This window comes from Sorex fumeus, unplaced genomic scaffold, assembly GCF_029834395.1.
Source record: "Sorex fumeus unplaced genomic scaffold, SorFum_2.1 ptg000009l, whole genome shotgun sequence".
NCBI lineage: Eukaryota > Metazoa > Chordata > Mammalia > Eulipotyphla > Soricidae > Sorex > Sorex fumeus.
In genome coordinates, this window is record NW_026606066.1 from 5097302 (window position 1) to 5104220 (window position 6919).

The following is a 6919-nucleotide window of genomic DNA, read 5'->3' on the forward strand; positions in this document are numbered from 1 at the left end:
ATAATTGTAAAACAGAAGGGGTGCAGATAACCATGCCTTTACTCTAGTCAAATGCCACTAAAAATGTTTGACTGCATTCTCATTAGCCAGCCAAGGCTATGTGTGAAGCTCTAACTATTTGCAAACAATTAGGATTGTAATAGGCACCTCAACAACCTCTCCTTTCTACTGGGTGGTGTCAAAGTAGATGAAGTGTGTAGGGAGTTTTTCCCCTACCAAAGCATAAAGAAATTTCCATCATTTGCCTACCACAAACCATGTCAGTTAGATCTCCCTGGGGGCACAGGCTTCCTTTCCCATGTTGCTATGATAAGGCACTTTTCACCCTCTCCTCTGTGGTGTCTCAAGGTGCCTAAAAGGGTCAGAAATGTCACCACTGTCACTTCTTCCTTTATCATATCATGTAGTCTGTGCTCTCCCTCAACTTCACGAGGGGCCAAAGTGAGGCACTTGGGAAGGAGCGGAAATGCTTAATCCTGTGGAACACTTAGACTTGTTGGCAAAGACAGAAATTAAAATGCCACCCTTCACCTCTTCTACTGGAAACAGTGTGTCATTTTATTTTCCACTGCAGGAGAAGAATCATATATAACCAGTTTTTTAAAGAGGTTTACATTAGGAAAAAGAGATATTAAGAAGGTAGGGTGCTTGCGGCTGGAGTGATAGCATAGCGGTAAGGCATTTGCCTTGCATGCGGCCAACCCCAGTTCGATTCCCAGAATCCCACATGGTCCTGCGCACCACCAGGAGTAATTTCTGAGTGCAGAGCCCTGAGCCTGGCTGGGTGTGATCCAAAAATAATGAAAAAAAAATAAGGTAGGGTGATGTTTTTGGCAAATACTCAACCTTGGTTTGTTTCCTGGCATAGCCTATGCACCCCTGCAAGCACTGAAGAAGTGGTATCAGAGCATAGAGCCAGGTGTAAAGCCTGATAACTGTTGGATGTTCCCTCTTACCTACAAAAAGAAGTTTAAACATCATCTAATGACTCCTGAAAAACTAATTAAATAATCTGTTTAAAAGGAAAACATGCATCTTATAAAGAACCAGAGAGACATCAAAACAAATGAGAAAATACAATATATTACATTGACATTCCAGAAAAGATAGGATATCTCGCAAAGATTTTAAAGCATAACTCACAAAGAAAATCCTCAATAAGCAACTATAATTTATTTTATAGCAATTTGGGGCTGGAGCAATAGTACAGTGGTAGGGTATTTGCCTTGCACACAACCAGCCAGGCTGAGCCAAGTTTGATTCCTCTACCCCTCGTGGAGAGCCCGGTAAGCTACCGAGAGTATCTCGCCCACATGGCAAAGCCTGGGAAGCTACCCATGATGTGTTCATTATGCCAAACACAGCAACAACAAGTCTGACGATGGAAAAGTTCCTGGTGCCCACTCGAGAAAATTGATGAACAATGGGAGGACCATGACCGTGAATTTTAGAAATATGTTAAATGAGTTATCAGAGAGCTATATAAAAGGACTAAGTGGAAACTGAATATTTTAACATAATAACAAAAATAAAATGTTAATAGATACACTAGGCAAAAGAATGAGGAGGGCACAGGAAAAAGTTCAGAAAACTTGGAGGAAAAATGACTTTTCTATGATCCAAATTGAACAGAGGAAAATTTGAAGAAAATAGTAGGAAGCAGAATTTCTGTGATCTGTATTGCTGCAACAAAAATATGTCATTGGAATCCCTGAAGGAGAAGAGAAAGTGGGGCAATTTGGAAAGTTATGCAAAAAAAGTGATGTCTGAAACTTCCCAAATATGGTAAAAGACTTAATTCTTCAGATTCACAAAACTATGTAAGGTAAAATGCCTTTCAGAGACATGTGAAATTGTACATCTACAACTTATACAATCTTATAAATGAATTTTATCTCGATTAAAAACAAAAGGAAACTGTAAACTCCAACCAGCAAATGAAATATTTATTGAGACATATTATCATCAAGCTGAAACCTAAAAGTGAAGAAAATGATTTATAAAATCTATGTGAAAGATATGATTCATTAACTATAGAGGAAAGCCCACTTAATGACAGTGGATTTTTCATCAGAAACCACCAAGGGCAGAATAATAGTAGCACTGTATTTTTCAAATGATGAAAGTAAAATATTGTAATCTTAGAATTCTGTATCCAGTAAAAATAACATTCAGAATTGAAGAGGAAAATTGGAGACTCCAAATATCAGATGAAAAAAATAATAGAAAGTCTTTGATCAGACATTGTGAAATAATGAATAAAGGAAAGTCTCGAAATGGAAAGCAAGTGATAATAACCAGAAACGTGTAGAGAGAAATAAGATAGAACAGAGAAAAGGGCTACTATGGCAATGACAGTTGAAAATGATCACTCGGGACAAAAACTGAATGCTGGAAGGAGGTGAAGTGATATTCAAGACGTCTGGTCAGTAACAATATTGCAAACCGCAGTGTATAAAAGGAAAAGGAGAGAATAAAAGGATAGAGGCAGGCTGTGGGACGGAGGTGGGTGAGGATGGTGGGAGGAGGGAAGCAGCAAACATTGGTGATGAAAAATGTACACTAATAAAGGGAGAGTTGTTGGAACACTGTATGACTGACACACAATCATGAACAACTTTTAACTGTATATCACAGACTATTTCCATTGATAAAAGGAACAGGAAATGTGAGCCATATAAAAAGAAAAAGAGACCAATACAAAGTATAAAAATTAAATCTAGGAGTAGAGTAAAGAAGAGCCAGGAACAACCCCTGGACCAACTATGGCATCCTGGTGTCCAGTGTCCAGGAGAAAGGCTGAAAGAGATGCAAAAGAAGATAAAGCCAAGGTGAAAGATGAACCACAGAGAATCTCCTCAAGGTTACCAGCAAAACCTACTCTTCCATACCCAAAAAGACCCCTGCAAAGAAGGGAAAGAAGGTACCAAAAAGGCATCACTTGATCACTTGACATCCTGTTACTCATCAAATTGCTCGAGCGGGCACCAGTAATGTCTCCATTTGTCCCTGTCACATGCTAGTGTAGCCCGATGGCATATGCTTGTTCGAGGAACACGAAGAGCCACAAAACAATCGTTCAGGGTCTTGATGAAGAAGTCTGACCATCTCGCAGGTAGGCGTCCATGCAATCTTTTGACACCACATGGAATCCTGTCAGTAACAGCTCCAAATCTCATTACGTGTCCACACCATATGATTTTCGACACCTTGGCAAATGAGAGAGCATCCCTGATTCTTAACCATCAATGGAGGTCGGAACTCCAGATTCTTCTTCTCATTTGAGTGAAGCGGGTTACTCCAAGCATAGCTCTTTTGAATCCTCTTTGGGAGACCTGAATAGCGTCCTCATCCTGTTTATAGGGCCCATGTCTCTGAGGTGTATGTTAATGCAGGAAGAACAGTGGAATTGAAGAGATGTGCCTGGAGCCGGAGGTTCTTCGTCTTCTTAGCTATTTCTCTGACGCTCTTGAAGGCATTTCAAGCTTCTCTCTTCCTCCTGCGCAACTCAGGTGCCAGGTAATTCATCATGTTGACTTCTCGACCAAGATACACATAACTGTTGCATTCGGAGATGTTCGTTCCACTGAGAGTGAATGGAATGTCAGTAACCGAACTGTTTCTCATAAACATTGTCTTCGTGAGATTCAGCTGTAGTCCGACCTTTCCACACTCACAGTAGAAGTTGGCCAGCATTTGTGCTACTTGGCTAATGTTTGGTGTTATTAGAATGATGTCATTAGCAAAGCGGAGGTTGTGTAGTTGCCGACCCCCACTCCTTCCCATTCTAGTCATCACATGAGGTTCTCAAGGGTGGCACTGAAGAGTTTTGGTGAAACGGTATCGACCTGCCGAACCCCTCTCTTTACATCAATGATCACTTCCCTGTAGAATGGTGAGATTCTGGTAGTGATTCCGTAATACAGCTCACGGAGAATCCTGATGTACTGGGTTTGAGTTCCCCGTTTGGCTAAGTCTTCGATGACTGCTTCCATCTCAACAGAATCAAAGGCCTTCTTAAAATCAATGAACAGAGTTAGACAGAGTGGCATTTTGAAATCACGAGGAAGCTCAATGAGCTTGGTTATTGTGTGGATATGGTCGACGGTGCGGAATCCTTTGTGGTACACAGCTTGCTGGCATGGTTGTTCTTCATCTAATGTTCTGCCAATCCCATTCAGGATGACTCCAGTGAACAGCTTGTAGACGACAGATAACAGGCAGATCGGGCGATAGTAGGCAATGTCGTGGATATCTCCCATCTTGTACAGTAGTACAGTCCTTCTGGATTTCTATTGGGACAAAACCTTGCATTCAGACAGGTAGCATGTGAAGAGCCAAGCCAGTGTATTGATGAGTACTGTCAACAGATTCTTCAGGTGTTTGGGTCTGATATTGTCTGGGCCTGGTTCTATTCACATCTTTACTGATGAAATGGTGTGTTGGATTTCAGAAGGAGAACATTGGGAACGACATATTCATGCTGCAGAATTTGGTATCTGGGCAGGTGGACATGACTGTCGAAGAGATCCAAGTAGAAGTCATGAATTATCTTCTCCATTGCCCTTCTGGAAGATGTGATAGATCCATCAGGATGTCGGAGGACAGTTATATTGGTCTTATAGTTGGCAAAGGACAGGCTGGTGTTGCAAATGCGTTTCCTGGATTCTGCCATATCTGCCAAAACTGCTGCTCTTCTCTCTTTGAGGTCTTCCTTTATCGCTGCTCTGCACTGTTTTGCAAGCTCAGACGTTCTCTTGCAGTTGTGTGAGGCTTGCTCCAAGCCACGTTGGCGAATTAGCTCAAGACTTTTCAAAGACAAACATCTTTTTGTGGCTATCTCTCTCGGCATTCTTCACACAATCATGGAGGTGCTAAACGAGTCGTTCATATTCCTCATCAATATTGTCAATGCGGCATCTTCCCATGTTGCCGCAATAGTGCCAAAGAGCTCCCAGTTAGTGGTTGTTATGGGAATTCTGTTCTTAAACGTTGCAGTCATTTCTCCCCACACTTTGAAGTAGAATTTTGCATGAAGGAGACGGTGATATGATCCTGTTTGGAATTTTGGGACAACAGCAGAATCGGTCAGGTAAAACCGTCGATTGAATATGATGTGGTCAATTTCATTGTGGAACTGTCCACCAGGAGACTCCCAGTCCAACGTTTAGATTCGACCTTCTGGAACTCTGAGTTACAATGGATAGTCTTGGCCAAGGTGATGATGAAGTCAAACAATCTCTCATCTGTTCGTTCCATTCTAGGCCATGGGTCCCAATGTGGAATTCTTCAGCTGATCTTCTCAGTCCTATCTTGGCATTAAAATCACCGACAATGATCTTGTAGAAGCTGTGGTCTTTTTTATAGAACTTCTCCAGCTTCATGTAGAACTTTTCAATATCTCCTTTATCATAATTGGATGGTAATCCATAGACAATGAAGATAGAAACTGCCAGCAGTAAGCCACATGTATTCAAGTGTAATTGTCTGGTTCAGGTTGTTAGGCATTCGAATGAATCAATGCTTATGGCCAAGTTCTTGTTGACAAGGACACCAACACCACCAATGTCTCTTTTTCACATGTTCTGAGGAACAGTTCTTCACCAGTGTCGAAAACGGAGTGATGTCATTGATGCCTTGTCGTCTCGGTCAGACCAATGATGTCATACTTGATATTTTGTACTTGTACCATCAGTTCCTCATTGGATGCATCTGATGCCAGCATACATGCATTGAAAGTACAGACAGTCATTTTTGTCTTTCTTCAGTTTGGCAGCCTACTTAGGCCTTGAGATTTTATCAGCCTCTCCTTTCTCATTCTTCTTAACGCTGCTGTATTGGTGGCTCTTTCAGGGTCAGGGGAATGAGACTCATTGCAGTTACTGGTTTTTGACATATTGAATACACCACGGATAGCTTGCCAGGCTCTGCCGTGCGGGCAGGATACTCTCGGTAGCTTGCCATGCTCTCCTAGAGGGATAGTGGCTTTTAAGTCAGCCCCAAATCACCCTTGCAGGTGTTCCCATGGTTCAAACCATATTTGAACCCTATCAAATATGGTGCTGCAAACCTTCCAGATGGGTATTAAGTATCTTATGATGTGTCACGTGGCTGCTTTGTGGCCGCGTGTTCCGGAAAGCATCCTGGATGGTGCGGTGGCTGGGTAGGAGAAGTAGTAGAGGTAGTGGAGGTCTGCCAGTGAAGTATTTATCTGGTACTGGTAGGGTGGGTGTTCTGTGTGGAATCCCTGGGTCATGGTTGGTGGAAGCAGACAGGGTAGGGTGGGGTAGGGCTCCTGATTTTAATCCCTTGAAACAAAAAGGGAAAAAGTGGAAATCTGATGCTGGCAAGGACGGAAGTAATCCTATAGAAAATGGAGATGTCAAAAATAAACAGGAAAAGAAATTTGAAGGTGCTGGGACACCAGTTGAAGTGTGTGAATTTTTAATAACTCTGAACGTCCAGTGGCTGTACATTTTGAAATTCTTTTTTTAATCCTGTTATTGGGAAGTTTTACATAGAGCTGGAGAAGTTCTATAAAGAAGACCACAGCTTCTACAAGATCATTGTCGGTGATTTTAATGCCAAGATAGGACTGAGAAGATTAGCCAAAGAACTCCACATCAGGACCCACGGCCTGGAATGGAATGAGCCGGGTGAGAAACTGAGTTCATCATGTTGACCAAGACCATACATGGTAAATCACAATTCCAGAAGGTCGTTCCAGAAGGCGAATCTAAACATTGGACATGGGAGTCTCCCAGTGGACAGTGCCACAACAAAATTGACCACATGATATTGATTCGATGGTTTTGCCTGACTGATGTCGCTGTTGTCCCAAAATTCCAAATGGGATCGGACCACTGAGTCTCCTTCATGCAAAATTCTACTTCACAGAGCAGGGAGAAAGGGCTATAAA

General features: G+C 42.1%; 1 pseudogene; it reads left to right on the forward strand.

Moving 5' to 3' along the window:
• Positions 1-2765: 2765 nt before the first annotated feature.
• LOC130019785 (non-histone chromosomal protein HMG-17-like) lies at positions 2766-6495 on the forward strand (annotated as a pseudogene).
• The last annotated feature ends 424 nt before the right edge of the window (positions 6496-6919 follow it).